This window comes from Eretmochelys imbricata, chromosome 5, assembly GCF_965152235.1.
Source record: "Eretmochelys imbricata isolate rEreImb1 chromosome 5, rEreImb1.hap1, whole genome shotgun sequence".
In the NCBI taxonomy this organism is placed as follows: domain Eukaryota; kingdom Metazoa; phylum Chordata; order Testudines; family Cheloniidae; genus Eretmochelys; species Eretmochelys imbricata.
Window position 1 is genome coordinate 86,035,108 of NC_135576.1, and position 18,021 is coordinate 86,053,128.

General features: G+C 39.1%; 1 pseudogene; it reads right to left on the reverse strand.

The window, feature by feature from the left end:
- Positions 1-14,965: 14,965 nt before the first annotated feature.
- LOC144265378 (protein FAM200C-like) lies at positions 14,966-16,440 on the reverse strand (annotated as a pseudogene).
- Positions 16,441-18,021: the final 1,581 nt, after the last annotated feature.

Below are 18,021 nucleotides of genomic sequence, written 5' to 3' on the forward strand. Positions count from 1 at the left end.
GCAATGGAAGGGAGTTCTTAAACTTCTGCTTTCTGTTGTGACTGTAAATATGATACTTCTCTGTGTTATCTGTTGCTGCTGCTGTTTTGAGGGGTCCCCCCTCCACACCCATGGATCACCTGACCATGATGAAGGGGAGAAAGAAAAGGACACAGGAGGATATCTTCAGCAAGATCCTGCAAGCCAGTGCTGCATCAGACTGTAAACAGAGAACCTGGAGGGTGAATACAGCAGACCGTGTGGAGAGGGAAAGCACAGACAGGTGAAAGGCTCATGAGTTGGAGAGGATGATGAGCTAGGGCGACATAAGGCTTCACTGGTAGCAAACACAGATGTTGCAGTCTCTTGTTAACCTACAGGTTCAAAAATCACAGGTTTGCCTCCATTTCCAGCTGATGGAATACTCCATTTTAGCACCTCCCTACACCCCCACAACATTCCTATTGACAACTCCAAAATGATTTCCACTGATTGGTAGCAATCCGGCATTGCATGTTTCCTCAGTATGATTGCCACTCACTTCTCAGCTGTAAGTGCTGGTCTCATTTTGGTGTCCCTGCACTGGAGGCTGGGGCGAGCTTGGTACACAGATTCAGGAATGTGGCCTTGCACATCTGAAAGTTCTGTGGCCACTACTCATCATCTCAAGTCTTCGTTACAATGCAATTCCACCAGTCAGTACTTGCTGGGATTTGTGGGATTTAAAAAAATGTATAAAAATTATGGGATATAAGAACATAAGAATGGCCATACTGGGTCAGGCCAAAGGTCCATCTAGCCCAGGGTCTGCCCCAGAGGGAATGAACAGAACAGGTAATCATCAAGTGATCCATCCCCTGTTGCTCATTAATAGGTTCTGGCAAACAGAGGCTAGGGACACCATATGGCTGGCATTATGGGATGGAGAAAGTTGCATGATGGGAATGTGATTTTTTTTTTCCAATCACCCCTGCACAACTCATTTATGCCCCCGCATGCATTGCCAAAATTTCCCAAAAGACACTGTGTTGGATGATAGCAAATTGCAAGATGAGATACCTACCCATGGTGCACTGCACTATGCATCAGCACAAGCACTCCTGGCGATGCAAGGTGCTAAGTATGCACGCGTGTCAGCGATATACTAACTGCAGTGGCGTTATGCTGAGGTAACTTGCATCAACCAGAGTTTATGGTATAGACATGGCCTTCGGTGAAGGAGGGATGGGATCCATTGATCTGGTTATCACTGAGCCTGCAATTTGCAATGTGGCTGCTGTATTTAGACTCCATTTTGGCCTGATTACTCTTTGCTTACTGGTGAATACAAATCTGGGCATGTGAATTTACCTTTTATATAGCTATTTTGTGTATGCCTAGAAATTGCTGAAGTGTGGTCTGACTGGAAAGTTACTCTCCAGCCATGGCTTTTACAAGAACCATTGTTCTTTTATTCATCTTGTTCCTACTAAAGATTTCTCCTCCAGGGGTTTATTCACTATTATGGTTAAAGCTGTCCCAGCTACCTGACTTTGACCATTTGACCTGGAAATCCAGAGAAGTCCTTGCTCTTGAGACTGAGCTTTGTCCTGTATATTTTGGATGAAGTTCTTTCCAAACTCCTGATTTTTTTTAAACAAAACACTGTTACAGTTATATTTTTCCAGAGGTGAGGTCCTGATTCTCTCCTTCAGTGAGTGATAGTAGGAAAGTTATTGTCCAGGAACAATTAAACAGTTGTCAATTTTCAGGTGAGGGATAAGAAAACAATTTTATGTCTTTATGTAATGATGAGATATTATCCATTGCTTAAAGATCTTTGTACTGTGTCTTGAATGACTTGCTTGTTCCTGTGTGACTCTGTTCCCTGTTGGTGTAGACTTCCTCTGACAAAATGTTCTGCTGACCTGTAATGGAAATTACTGCATGGCACGGACACAGGGAGCAGGGTATTAATTTTTTTCTAACCTGCGTCAAAGACAGATATTGAAATGCAAGTTTCACTTTGCAAAACCAGCTTAAAATGGTTTTATGTTGAGTTGGGCTGACCCTCCTATCCTATCATATATATGGAATAGACTCAGCCTGTCAGAGGAGAAATACCATGTGACTTATTCAGTGAACCAAGCTTGAACTCAAAATACCCTATAAACTACAGTCTGAAAAACAAATAATGGATATCCATAACAAGCAACAACAACAACAAAAATGTTTGTAAAAAGTTTCCCTGTACAATTTGACAAAATGAACCAGTGAATCACTCCTGGAAACTCAATGCAAGGCTGACTGTGAATAGTTGAAGAGGGTGAAGTGAATGATTCTCAGTGGATATCTGTGAGCAAGTTTTAAAATGTTTGTAGTTTGTTTCTAGAGGTGGATATTGGGTCTTGTAGTGTATTACTGCTGCTCAGGATCTTTTTGAGTATTTGAGATGGTTGTCATTGAGCAGATGTGCTAATATTTTGCAAATGTCCTTTGGCCTTTTTCAGTCTCTAGTGAGTAAGTGCCCTTTTGCATATATGATAGTGGCTCACTCTGTACAACAGCCCATGGTGTTTGTAAAGGCTATGCACAGGCTAGAGTGAGTGATTTTTGATTGGTCTGTGGGGTATATTTTCCTAGCTGATGGAGACTTTTAATTAGTACTGTCATATAAAAAATTAAAAGATTTCTTCAGGGTTCTGTTTGAGGTATATTTTGAGTTCAAGCCTGGTTCCTATATATAACTCTAATTTACAGGAACATAAACTAAACTGGAGAGAAGATTGACAATAGAGGTTTTCAGCATTTATTTTAGTTACCTATGTAATGTAGATTTTTTCCCCTTAGCCAGCTTATTTTGATCACTCACTGGCCATCCCACAAGGTTTATTTTGGATTTTACATCCCACCTCTGCTATCTCATGACCTAAAATTTATCTATATTTCTAGTTTTTAAAAAGACATAATCATTATGAGTAAGTGGAACTAAGTGAAGGATTAATTAAATACCAAGAGTTTGAAAAGTTTAAATAAAAAAATTCCAGTTGGTTATTAACCTCTGAACATTTATTTATTTACTTTAAAAATAGTGTCTATCCTATCAAGTTCACAGTCTCAAGGCTTCTGTTTCAGGTTAGGATTTGCACTATATATTAAAAGCTTGAAGTTTTGAGGTTTGATCCATGAAGGTTTAGTAGCTTTTTTCCTCACCACAAAATTAAATGCTGCTCATGTGGGAACTAATTGTTTTGTTTGAACTCAATCTGTTTGTACGTTTATCTAGGTTCTTATTTAATGTTCATCATCATGGCATTTGAAAAGTTCTTCCTCAGGAACTGGTATAATTGCTAGGGAATGCAATCCCAGGATTTTGAGAACAGGCATCCTGGGATCCCATGGTGCATTCCATTGCTGAGGATTGCATCTCTACTAATTCTGAGATTTTGGAACTAGTGATGTTTTTAATTGTATGATTTGGAAGTAAAGGTTATTTGCATATCTGTCTATTTGTCTCTTTGCCTTAGATATGAGTACAAAGTATATTAAATGAAGGTTTGTGGGTAGAATATTATTTAAAGCTGTATGACTCGTGATATGACGTGAGATTTCAGGATTCTGTGATAATAGCAAAGTTTATCTCGGAATTTTGGGATTGCCGACTTGCTCTGCAGTGCAGACCCTTTAGTAGTCAAAGAAGCAGAATGCCCATTTCTGTATTCTGTTGCATTAGAGCTGTGGCATGGTGAGCTGTTTGGTTATCTCTAGTTACATGGAATAGACTTCCAAATAATACCAATTAATGAACATTTCTGGAAAGAATGAACTAATGAAGAAATGTTTAAGCCTGAAGAAACTGAGAAGATGAAGAGTAGGATTAGCCAGTCACACAGACAGTTTAAGGTATATGCCATTTGCTCTCTGTCTACATTTCACTAAAACAACTTCTCCCAACTGCTTCCTGGAGGTGAAAACCTGACATTTCACTCTGTGTTCTAGATGGTGGGTATTAACAAGTGGGCGATTCTGTTTTAGAGTTAATGTTTCTCAGCTGGATTCACCCTCAGAGCACTAAGTCCAGACAAAGCATTAATAAGGTTTGAAGGCCTTTTGCATCAGCACTTCACTCTTTATTATTCATCTAATTTATCTGAAATTGAATTTCATCTTCTTGGCATACAAAGACAATGCACTCATTTCCCTGACAGCCTGCTTTAAGATGCAGAAATAGCAGCAGGGAGGAAAGAACAATCTGCTTTCACCTCCAGGAAATTAGCAAGTCCTAACAAAAGCAATAGCAAGTCTCTATTACAACAGTTTCCTTGTGTGACATTAATTTGGATTTGCGGTGTGATAATTACAAAATGATGCTTAATGAAAAAAGAAATAAGGACCTGCTTCTTAATCCCACTGAATCCATTTCTTCATGGGCTACTTCTCTGCCATTACCACAATATGTTTTAGAATTCAAAGGCACAGGTTGTTGCAGAACTGTGGAGTACAGCTAGGGAAAGGAACATTCAGTGGCCACGAAAACCCAGTCCTGGATGCACAATTATTTCCAGACCAACTTCCTGAGAAGATGACAGGGAAAAAAAAGTATAATACAAGTGACCAAATGTTGATGGGCTCTGCAGCAGGGAGGTCTGTTCCCCCCGCAGCTGTAGAATCTGAAATGAACTGGCAGACTTTGCAGGAGTAGCATTCTCCAGCTGCCAGTAACTAACAAGTCTTGTTTTTTCTCCAAAGATTTAAGGAGGCTGAATAATACTGCAGTGTAACAGCTGTGGACCTTAGTATATTGGAGTATTTACTCTTGCATAGGCCAGAGGGCATTGCATTCCCTGGTGGTCATGGTGATTTGGGACTAATAGGCCTTGAGTAGGGTCACCAGTCACAAATACACAGCTTTTGCTTTGGACTCAGTTGTAATCACTTTTGAGAGATTTGCTTGGGAGGTTCAGTTCGTCTCCTGATGCCACTGGCTGCCATGGAATTGTCTCATGCTCATGAACAATATATTGTTCCTTAGATAGACACCGTATGTGATCTTCCTTGGTTTCCTAGTTGTAAGCTTGGTTACATTCAGCCTGGGTAGTTAACACAAGAGTTCCGTAACATTGTTTATTCTTTTCATTGAGTATTTTTTGTGGGTGTACAGGTACACAGAAGTGTCAGCAAGTGTAAGCAAGCAAAGGACATCAGAGCTGGCATAGAGCACGGGTTTCTTGCAGAACAGATAATAGAATAATAGAAATGCAGGACTGGAAGTGACCTTGCGAATTCATCAACTCCAGCCCCCTATGCTGTGGCAAGACCAAGTAAACTGAAATCACCCCGACAGTTCTTTGTCCAGCCTGTTTTAGAAAGCCTATTCCATAACTTAATTACCCATGTAGTTGGAAAGTTTTTCCTAGTATCTAACTTAAATCTCCCTTGCTGCAGATTAAGCCCATTACTTCTTGTCCTACCTTCAGTGGACATGGAGAACAATTGATCACCCTCCTCTAGATAACAGCCATTAACATAGTTGAAGATTTGTTTTTAGGTTCCCACCTAAGTCTTCTATGTCAAAAGCCTTACTAAAATCAAGATCTATCACATCTACAGCTTTCCTTCTATCCACTGGGTCAGTAACCCTGTCAAAGATGGAAATTATATTGATTTGGCATGATTTGGTTCTTGATAAAGCCATGCTGACTATTCCTTATAACTCTTGTATGCTCCTAGTGCTTACAGATAGATTGTTCAATAATTTGTTCCAGTGTCTTTCCAGGTATTGAAGTTGGCTGAGTGGTCTATAACTCCCTGGGTAATCTTTGTTCCCTTTTTTAAAGATATGTTTGCTCTTCTCCAGTCCTCTGGGACCTCACCCGGCCTCCAGGATTTCTCAGAGACAGCTGCTAATGGTTCTGCAATTGTTTCAGCTAGTTTCTTAAATACCCTACGATGAATTTCATCAGGATCTGCCAACTGTAATGTATCTTGCCCTGTTTTGGTTTGCATTCCTTCTCTCTTGTTGTTAATATTAATTGTATTGAATAGCTGGTCACTGTTAACCTTTTTAGTGAAGACTGAAACAAAATAGTAATTAAACTACTTAGCTTTCTTGATGTCATCAGCTATTAGCTCTCCTTCCCTGCTAAGTAGAGAACCTATGGTTTCCTTCATCTTTCTCTTGCTCTTAATGTATTTAAAGAACCTCTTCTTTGTGCCTTAGCCTTTCTGATTTTGTTCCTAGCTACTTATACTAGTCTTTTGTAGACATCCTTTGCCATTGTTCCAGTTGTTGTAGGATTCTATATTTTGATTTTCAGGTCATTAACCAGCTCCTGATGGAGCAATATTGGTCTCTTGCTATTCTTCCTCTTTCCTTTACATGGGGATAGTTTGCAGTTGTCATTCACAGAGTTATGCAGACTGCCCATATACATGTCTTATTGCCTCATATGCCTGCCCTGTGTTGACGTCTAACCAACTGCAAGAGTCATGCCTTTCAAACCAATGGGAATGAACTCAGGCAAGTCAGAAATGGTGTAAGAACCTAGAATTTGCACCCCTCTTTGAAAAGTGTATACATACTTAGTGTATAGCCAAACTCACCCCCTCCCTTGGATTGACTTCATTTATAACATCCTCCATGTGTTCCAGATGCTAGATTCCTTTGCCCAGAAAGCCACTGTCATCTCCTGTCTAGCTAGGATATGGATAATGACCTGCACCTGTTACAGTGAGTCAGCAAGAATCAGTCAGCAGTTGTATGCAGGGGGCTAACATGAGGGGTGAGAAGAAGCCTCCCTCTGTCAGAATATGTCTATTTGAGAACATTGTTCTGTGGACAGTTAAACTGGTTGCTGACCTACAGGTTCTGTTCCCAGCTGTAATGTGGATGTGTGATCACCCTGGCTACATTTTTGTTATCAACTTTTGGGTAAAATGCTGCATTAGCTATGTTAATGTTGAAAATAAAGGAAATCCTAGAAATTCATATAAAGTCATAGATATACTTGATAGCAAACAAAATAACTTTGTTTTGCTAAATTTTTAGTCCAAATCAAATGGTTTGAAAATACCTGGTTTTTTTTCTTTTCAAAACTGAAGCACATCAAAGCAAGCCCCAAAACAAAATCAAACGATAATCAGTTGCATTGTGCATAAAAGCTTAAAAGCAGTAGTTCAGTTCATGTAGTCTGGAATTAACATAATGCATATTCCTTGATTGATCTCTTGTTTTCTTAAGACATCTTCATACGTCGCTAATGAATGCTCTGTAGAGATACTGTTAACAGGTACAGATCTGCAGTGCACTGCTGTTGATGCAAATGCTGAACTGTTAAGTGTGAGCCAAAGCTGCATGTGGTCTGTGGCACATGTAAGTTCTAGCTGACTTTGCAAACTCTTTTTGTTTTCTGTTGCTGACAAGGCAAGCCTTTGTTTTTGGATTCCTACTTTCTTCACTTTGAAGCATTCTATACACAGTATGCCATCAGGATAACTGCTGTTGGTTAATGGTGAAGAAAACATTGGCTCCTCCAAATATTCAGATGGAGAACTTATATACTGTGTTGTTCACCCCCTCATGTCTGTTTGACAGTTGAATGTGTTATTTCATCAACATACTTCAAGGATCTGTCCAAGTCAGGAGATTCTTTAGTTCATCAAAGATAAAATAGGGTGGGTAATGGAAAGAGAAATATCTAAACACTCAGATACTATGGTGGTGGGGGCCACAGAAGTGCCTACGTAGCATTTCTGATACTTAGGTTATGTGAATCCAGGTTAGCTTTATTAATATTCTGTTCCTAGCAAAGCTCCTGATCAGTTATTTTTTTTCTTTTCTTCTCGTTTTGCCAGAAGCCAATGAATTTCAGGAGGTGATTCTGAGGAAACAGCTGCCACACTCCAAAGGGAGCAACAGGTACTGGACATGATAAGCACTAGGGTCTAGCAGATTTGGAGCCAGGAGATTTGGGTTCTGTTCCAAGGTGTGCTATTGACTCACTATGTAAACTTGACCTTAAAAATGAACCTGTTTGTCTCGTTTACAGGATCAGTAAAATGTGGCTGATAATACTTACCCAGCTTTATACAGAACATTGAGGTCCCTGGATGAAAGGTATTGGATGAATGCTAACGTTATTGTGATTCATTTCTTCCTGTCAGTTGTCCTGAGTAGTATGTTCCTTACAGAGTAAGCCGTAAAATGGCTGTGAAGCTTTTAAAGAGACATTTGCTTTAAAATTGTAGCTGACATTGTCTGTGACATATTGTTTGCCTTTCCATATGTGAGAGTTGTCTTTCAGGCCTGTGGTTACAGAATTCCTTGAAATTTCTGCAGTCAAAGACCACAGCTTGTCATGATGGGTTCCAGCCACAATGTCTCAGAGTTTCTGTCACACTTTAAACAGATCAGAGTAAGAATATTCAGAACACATGGTACCAATCTCCCACCTCGGTAGTCTCATCACCCACAACAGAGAGGGCTGGGCACAGGGACTCTGTTTCCAATTTCTTTTTACACTTCACAGAGGTCAGGCAGGTTGAATTTTTTCAGCTGGTGAACAACGCAGATTAGTCCCATGTTCTTTAGATTGCAACCTGTGTGTGTTTTTTTCATGGCTGGATGATCCAGGGTATGAAGAGGAATATTTGCTGAGACAAATGCCTCTGTCGGATTCATCAACTTAGTGTGGCAATGTTCTCGTTGAACTGCACATCTCCTGCATGGTCCATTGCCTGTTCACTTCCCTCTCCTCATCATTTTAAATTTGTTGCAGTTTAGGCTTGTGTGAAGAGATTGCTAGATATTTGTTACAACTACAATAACTTTCCTTGAATGGTCTGTGGAAATGGAGCAAAAATTGTTGCACACGTCCCTGTCCACTGCCACCTTTCTTATGCACAGCCATGTATTCCTCTGCAGCCAGCTTGATGACATGATCTAATAGACATAAATGTTGGGAGAAAAAATAGGTCCCTCCCTAAGCAAAACATTATTGTCTAACATAACTTCAAAACTATTTTTTTTGCAATGTTCCTTGTTTGATAAACTACATAACAAAGATGAGGAGCTAGAAACTGCAGGGCAAAATTCAGTGGGGTTTTGTGCCACTAAGGCCTGCAGGATTGAGCCAGCACAGTAGACCCCAATTCTAGTGGCCTCCAATATAATCAAAATCCATTTAGATTGCAAGTACCAGGATCCTGGCCGTCGTTGAAGATGAGTTTAGAGGCGAAGGAATGAAATGAGATTTGGTGGGTGGCAGGTGGGATCCGGCAGCTTGGAGCCCTGATGGCAGAATGCGTGTCAGTGGTGAGTGTGCAATGGTAAAAAATAGATGGAGCCTCCCTTTTAAACAGGGGGTCTGTAGGTGGACAGTGCAGCCCAGAAAGTGGCTGGTATCAAGAGGGGGGTGGAGTTAGTGCAGGCAGGGTGTGCCCTGCTACATCTTCACTGCAGCTTCTACTGGGTATTGTGTCTTCAAGTGGAAATTAAAGCTGCTCCCCTATCCTAAGTGAAACCCCAAAGAAGGGCAAATAATGGTATTGCTATCTGCTCTCCCTTAGGTGAATACCTCTGGTGGAGTTGGCCAGGCTGGCAGGGAGGTGTAATTTATAGCTCCCTTAACAAGCAAGTAGAATCTGTCCCTGTTTTATTATTGTAGGGTTGCACATTAGTAATAGACTGTTTGCATAAGAAAAAAAGTAACACAGAGTCATTGCATCAAAGAGAAGAAGAAAAAGAGCAGCATTGACCAATCTATTTCACATTCCATGTGGAATAACTCAGAAGAAAGGCAGTCTATATTGGCCTAGATAAGAATCAACTTCACTAGAGGCAGAGAGGGAAAGGTGCATTCTAAGGACTTAAGACATGGAAGTGCAATAGATTGCAGTTGGGAAAATCTGCCTTGGCATCTAGAACTGGACAAACAACTACTTGAACTAGAGACTAGGGCTGCAAAGAAGATGATTGAAGAGTCTAAATGGTTGTTTTGTCATTCAGATGTTTTGTAAAACTGAACAGAACTACAACTGCAAAACAGTCAATTTTTTGGCTGGCATAAGCACATTTGTCAAATGATTATCCCTGAGTTGGTGAGGGTGCCATTTCTAGTCCAGTGATTATCCCTGAATTGGTGAGGGTGCCATTTCTAATCACTTACCATGGATGTGCTGCATACATTGTTTGAGCCAGTAATCAGATTCTGTACTCTGTTTTCTAATGGGACACAGGCAAACAAGTATATGTAATTGGAGAGAGAGGTTGCTACAGCTTCCAAAACAAGTTCATTGCCGCGTCTGCTAAAGCAGCAGCTCTATTCTCTCCTGCCAATAGTGACTCAATTACTCTTCACATAGTTTTAGCTCTCTCTCTCTCTCTCTCTCTCTGTGTCTCTCTCAGTGCTCTCATACTTGCAAGGTTTAATCCTACATACCTTAGTTATGTGAGAAATCCTATTGACTTTAAAATTCAGGATTAGGGCCAAAATATTGGAATGATACCCTCTCATTTCCAATGTTCATTTAAATGAGAGAGATTTTTTTAAGTTTAAAAATGTTTCAATTAACTGTAATAAACAACCAGTTCCACAAGAAGATACAGAAATGTACACTCTACGCTGGTGGTTATTCTATCATTAGGTTATACCAAGGCAGTAGCAAAAGTGAACTTCTATATCACCACACTGGTTAACCAGAAGTCAAAATGCGGCCCTTAGGCATTCCAGTCCTTGGCTCACCATGTAGACACTGGACTTTATGATGAATGGTTACTGAAAACCAATTTAATCAGATATAGAGTCCTCCTAATCCCAAGGGATCAGCTACTTAGCCAGACCAATATATAACTCAGATCTTACCCAATAATCACGCTGATGCCAATCCTTTAGTAACTAAAAACAAAGTTTAATAATATAAAAAAGAACAGAGTTATAAATGATTAAGGAATCATATACATGGAAGAGCTTGTGATTGCAAAGTCCTTATATCAGGTTTGCAGCAGTGATAGAATAAACTTCTAGCTTGCAAAAATCTCTCTGGAGTCATCCAAACAGATTGGGGGTCATCAGTCCTTGTATTCGCAAAAAGAAAAGGAGTACTTGTGGCACCTTAGAGACTAACCAATTTATTTGAGCATGAGCTTTCGTGAGCTACAGCTCACTTCATCGGATGCATACCGTGGAAACTGCAGCAGACTTTATATATACACAGAGAATATGAAACAATACCTCCTCCCACCCCACTGTCCTGCTGGTAATAGCTTATCTATGGTAAGCTATTACCAGCAGGACAGTGGGGTGGGAGGAGGTATTGTTTCATATTCTCTGTGTATATATAAAGTCTGCTGCAGTTTCCACGGTATGCATCCGATGAAGTGAGCTGTAGCTCACGAAAGCTCATGCTCAAATAAATTGGTTAGTCTCTAAGGTGCCACAAGTACTCCTTTTCTTTTTGCGAATACAGACTAACACGGCTGTTACTCTGAAACCAGTCCTTGTATTGAGCTTCCTTGTTAGCTATCAAGTCAAAAGAAATGAAGCAGGAAATGAAGACAAAATGAGGATGTCTCAGGTGCCTTTTTATATCCACTGCCATGGGCATGGAAGTGTACTATCCCAAAGTCCATAGCCCCTGTCTCTGGAAAATTACTGACTCAAAATGGAGTCACGGTCTCCTGAGCATATTACATGCCATTGCATGTTTTGCTGAATCACAGGGGTTAGCCACTGGCTCCTCAGAGTCTGAGGCATCTGCAGGAAGACCTACTGGGTGGGCTGAGTTTCTTCAATGGCCCATTGTTAGAGCAAAGTGTCATTAATGGGCCATCAACACACAGCTGTCTAGCTTTGATGTAAATCTATTTGGGGGTGTCACCCAGGAGTACAACACATGTGGAAGATACAAGTACACAGCCAATACTCATAACTTCAGGTACAAAGATGATACATGGATTTAACCAGGATAATCATATCTGATAGATTGTAACTTTTCCATAGACAGATGAGATGATATACTTTGTGTAAGAGGTTTTGCAATTGTAGAACAGTGGTAGCAGAAATGATACAAATGGTCATTTTCAATCATAAAGCATCACAGCCAATAATGCAAAATCTAGCTACATAGATTATTCAATAGGACCAAATGCATCAAACCAATGTGAGAAACCAGAAATGCAAATAGATACACACACATGTAGTTATCTATCTGTGAATCAGGTATAAGGGCTGGCTATGTGTCCTGGAGATACTTGCATTCTGCAGAACCCCTAAGAGGAACTACAGAGGATTGAGGGAATGGGGCAAGGTTGGGTTTGAGGAGGTTCCTGCAGAGCTTTTTAGCTTCACAATAGCAGAGCTCTGCTCCAAACTTACGACCAGGTAAGGCCAGACAGAAGAGACAGATAACGGAGCCTGCAGCTCCTGCTAGTAAGAGGAGAAATACTTCTCAGCTGTCTCTTCCTATTCACTTTCTCCCTGTCCAGTGTGCATCTTGGCTCCTCCGGGATCTACATCATCCTTTGTCAGCATCCTCAGAGCTCTGCTCACACCCTGCAAAACGTAGACATTCCAGCTGCTCAGTATTTTTTTGCCCAGAGATCTGATTCCAGAAGTTTGGGGTATCCCATAAGATTTCCAAGCACACTACATTTGTTCTTCTCTGAGGTGTCCCCATCTAGACTCATGAGATCCTCAGCTGGTTTAAAATTGCCTTTAATGGAGCTATGAGAATGTATACCAGCCAAGGATCTGTCCCAAAGTTACTGTTAGGTGAGAAAAGCTAAATAGGAGGCAGTTATGCCAACTGAACCAAAGTCAGGCTAAGAGAGGCTGCTGGGAAAGTCTCTGAAAGTAGAATGAAGGAATATTTGTTTAAGTTACAGAGTGAGAAAAAAGGAGAGGCCTGCATTCCTGCATTTTTGTACCAGATGTGCTGGGAACAGTCCTTGAGATACAGAGGCGCTGTTTTCCACTCCCTGCTCTTGTGTTATGTCTGTTTTAACTCCTCGTCTCCTGGTTGACACCCATACCGATAAGAAAGTTAGTGAAGCACTACGATTTGCTAAAAGTTATCTACAAGAAGGGGGGTAGATGTGCATGCATATAGAGAAAGAGGATTTTAACTAATATAGGGGAGGGGTGAGCTGCTTTATGAATAAATCTGTGACGCGACGGGACTGTCTATAAAAACCTATGAGTTTTACTTAGAGGCTGGCTGGTTCTCTTTGGAGATGGGCTGCTCTCTATTGTTGTGTGCACTCTTCAATAAAGAGCTCTGAGTTCAGACCTTGCTGGTGTTGCCTGTCTCTCTCCGGTCAGACAACGAACCGTGCCCGTCTGGGGTTCGAGCCCTCGACATTACTAAGGGACTTGGCTTATTGGCCGAAAGATACAATTAGTATTCTCAAATAATCATAATAATAAAAAAATGTAAAACATTGAAACAGTATCTCAGATAGCTTTTCTGTAAAACATGGCATATATATAACATGTGATGATCTTGTCTGGATTTTTTTTTTTAAAAGAATCACAATTTTGTAAGGTCATAGTGAATGAGCTGGGGTCTTTGCCTTTTCCACTGCACATCATACATATTAAGGATATTCATGGACGCTATCTGGTGTATATATAGAGCACTGCAAAATGCTAGATAGGTGTACTTAAGGATGCAGAAAAACATTGTTATTGTATTGTCTGAAAAACAGCAAGCAGTCAAGTAATTAAAGATTACGGTACTGCACATGCAAAATGGACTGCTTTTTTAAGCTTGCTCATAGAACCTTAATTTTGATATTGTCTGATTTGAGTATTTAACTGTTGAAAAAATAAAATAAAAATATCCATTAAATATTTTACAGCTTAAACATTGGTGGAAAAATAATTTTAGAATATAGCTGTCGATAGTTGTAGGATGTATATTTGCAAATACAGATCCATTTGTATATACATTACAATAATTACATGATTTGGTTTATATTTTCAAACAATTATGTGCTGGAATTAATAGGGGAATTTTTTTTTTTTAAATTACGAAGTGTTTGATCCCTGAGGGCAGTAGGCTTTTCACATTTATAAGTGCTGATTACCAGGTTTAACCATGCATCATATGAAATTTGAGTTATGTCCTTCCAGTTATTTAAAATCACCTTGAGATGAATTGCAACTAAAGTTTTAAGTTTTTTTTCTCATTCAAATTCACAGGCTAGCAAATAACTGCTCCCCAAAAGAAGAATGAGAGGGAAATGGGACATTTCAAATAAAAGAAATAAAAGTGCTAATTTCTGAACCAAAATGGTTTAACCATGACACATGAAGAAGAATGTAGAGTGTGATACGTACACTTGGCAAGAACACATCATCAATATCTGATGAACTTAAACCTGTTATTTCTTAGCTGGATTCCACATGGGCTATTCATAAGAAAAAAACAGAGTTTGAATTCAGTGGGTTTTAAATCAGGCTACGAGTGAAGACAGCAGTTAAGAATAAGTTTACGATAATAGAAAATGTGCCCACCCAGAGTCTATCATCTATGTTGCCAACTAAGCCAACCTTCTAGGCTTTCCCAAGATACTTTTTATTTCTGGTATTTTTTTCAGGAATTTATTAGTTCATAGACTGGCAGAGTTTAAGGCCAGATGGAACCATTGGATCATCTATTGCATTGGTTCCCAAACTTCTTAGCATCACGCCCCCATTTTAATTTTTGAGAAACCCTCATGCCCACCTCTCCTTTACCATCATCCAAGCCCCTTTTAACAAATTAAATTTGTAATTTAAAATTTAAAAATAAACACAAAAACTTGATATAATTTTATTTAAAATTAAAAATAAGCACAAATAGTTTTTCTTGGCACAAAAATTTAATAAAAATGTAATTTAAAATAAGAAATAGCATAAACAAAATGAATATAATGTGAAGGATGCTGCTGCATTTTCTTCACGAGTTGGGAAATCCTAGGTTTGAGAGATAAAAGTGTGCAATGCAAATAGTTTTCAACATCCAGTCAATTCCTTTGTTTCATTTTTATTATGACTAAACTTGAAAAGCTTTTTTCACAGAGATATGATGATGAAAATGGAAGAATAATATGTAGCGCATCTTCTCCAACTTTCGGGTAAATTGGGAAATATTTTATCCAAAATTCCTCCAGGTTTAAGTTTTCAAAAATATCTTTCACACTTGAATCATATTTCATTTTGAGTGCTTGTTCTTGCAATACTTCTTGCAATGAATTGACATCAACGTTGAATGGATTACGTGCTAATTTATGAACGGGGTTGCCAGAAAAGTTGTCTGGAAAATAGTGGATGAATTAGTCAGCACGGCAGTCCAGATGAAACACAATTTTGTTCTTCACATCCTCTTTACAAAGTTCTTGGAAACCTTCATTTTCAGCAAGTGTTGAAAATGTTGGAAAAGATAAAAAGTTAGGTGTCTGGCTTGTGTTTGACATTTCCAAAGCCTGATTTTTTCTGTAAATGCTTTGATGGCATCGTGGTGTGCTATAATGTTTGCAGTGTTGTTTCCTTGCAGCTTCAAATTGAGATTGTTCAAAGATTCAAAAATGTCCACAAGGTATGCCAGTGAAAGTTGAAATGTTTGGTCTGTAAATGCACAATATAACTCTTCTTTTTTCTGTTGCTTGAGGAAAATTTCCACTTTGTCTTTCAGTTCAAATAATCTCGAAAGCATGTTCCCTTTGGAAAGCCATCGTACCTCCATGTGAAACAGAAGAATTTTATGATCCACTCCCAAATCTGTGCAAAAAGCTGCAAAAAGTCTTGTATTTAAAGTGCTGTTCTTCACAAAATTGACAACTTTGATGGCCAAATTCAACAAGTCACATAGGTCATCTGGAAGGGTTTAAGCAGCCAATGCTTGTCTGTGTATGACGCAGTGAGTCATGGTTATGGCTGGATTTTTTTCTTTCACCAATGTCACAAATCCAGAGCGAGAGCCAAGGATCACTGGAGCACTGTCTGTGCATACACCAACCAGTTTTTCCCATGAAAGTCCATTTTCTTCAAAAAAGTCGGAAACCATTTTCATAACATCAGAAGCCTTTGATGTGGTCATCAATTCCTTCAAAAAAAGCAGTTGTTCTTTCACAGTTCCATCATTAATTAATCAAACGTAGATGAACAACTGACAGCATTGTGCTACATCAGTGGTATCGTCACACTGAATTGTGAAAAAAGGAGAAGCTTTCACTGCCTCCACAACTTGAAGTTTTAGATCTTTCGCCATGTCATCGATGCAACTTTTCACGGAATTGTCAGAAAGCAAAATTTCCAATATTTCTTTCTTGCTTTTGGCACCAAGCACAATATCAGCTGCTTTCAACAAGCAAGGCTTCACAAGAGTTTCTCCTATTATGTGTGCTTTCTTGGCTTTAGCGATGAGCAATGACAGTTCATAAGATGCTTCTACCGCTTTGGCCAATGCTTGATGAGGAGCTCCAGTAGTGTCCAGATTCATGCGTTTTACATTTTGAAGTTTAGCAGCAAAAAACTCTTTTGGTTTGTCTTTCAAAGCACTGTGGTTCTTTGTCAAGTGTCGCTCAAGACGACTAGGTTTCAAGGCATCATTGTTGAGAACTACGTGGCATACTACGCATTGAGGATGATCAGTCCTGTTTTTTTCCATGACGATGAAACCATACTTAATGTAGTCTTCATCATACTTCCTTTTATTAATCCCAGCCGTAATATACTAATAAAAAAAAATCTATAAAAATAATTTTCCTGATTTGTGAATAATAAGGGACGCAAGTTAATTTGAGTTATCGTAAATGTTTATTTACTACTACTATTGTGTACGGACGTGTGCTGCCCTATATATACCTCACCACCAATCTGGCAAGTAGCTGGTCTTGTGCGGTGAGTGGTGGAGGTAACCATTCCCATGACAGAACAGTCTCAAACACTCTTGTGAGCGAGCTAGGAAGTTTTAAAAAGTTCCATCGCTTTTTACATCATTCTTTGGCCTCCCCATCGACCGAAACGGCACTCCTATACGTCGAAAGGCAAAAAAATATATATATATATATTCGCAGTTGGTGATATGAAATTTGAAAACATTGCAGTTATATACTTTTATTTATTGTTGTATTTTTATTATTATTGTACTTTGTTATACCTTTATTCTTGTCTACTTATATTCATAATCAAAAATGAGAAGATTGTTAATACTTTATTGTAGTTAAATAATATAGGCCTGTAATTGGACAATTTTATGAATAGTTGTTATGTATACAGAATATGTATAATTGTCTGTTGGTCTATTAAATAAATAAATACATAAAATTTTCACTGATAAAAAATGTTTTTGTTATGAAAATTTCACAGCCTCATGCCCCCTAGGAATTTCTTCACCCCCCAGTTCCCCCATTTGAGAACTGATCTATTGTGACCTCCTGTTTATCACAGGCCATTAAATTTCACCCAGCTACCCCAGTATTAGTTCAATAACTAATTTGACTAAAGCGTATCCTCCAGTAAGGCAGCCAATCTTGATTTGAGACATTGAGATGGAGAATCCCCTGCTTCCCTTGATTTTTTGTTCCACTGCTTAACACCCTCGCTGTTAAAAATGTGTTCCTAATCAATTCAACCGATTGAGGTTTTCCATTGTGGAAAAATGGTTGAGTTTTTAAGAACAGATTTATTTTCTGAGCTTCTTGCACCAGTACAATTTGAATGCATGGTGTTAGTTTTATGGGTTTATTGACTTGCCTGCATTTCTACATTTCTTTTTAAGTCAGAAAGTCACTGGCTCTTATCTGTAAGATCTTCCATGCTCTGGATACTTGCATTCCTACTGTTACTTCGGGCCAAATTTTCAACCTGGCCTTCACCTGTCCATCATTATTTGCATCCAAGGTTATTTGAACATTCAGTTTAGGTCACCTGGACTTCTTCATACCTCATCTGAAGGTGCATATAACTGTTGATGTAAAAATGTAGCCCAACTTCTAAAAACATTTTTGTTAATTTCATAACATCCTTTACCCAACGCTGGCTCTAAAATTTTGTGGAGGGTTAAATTTATTTACATCCA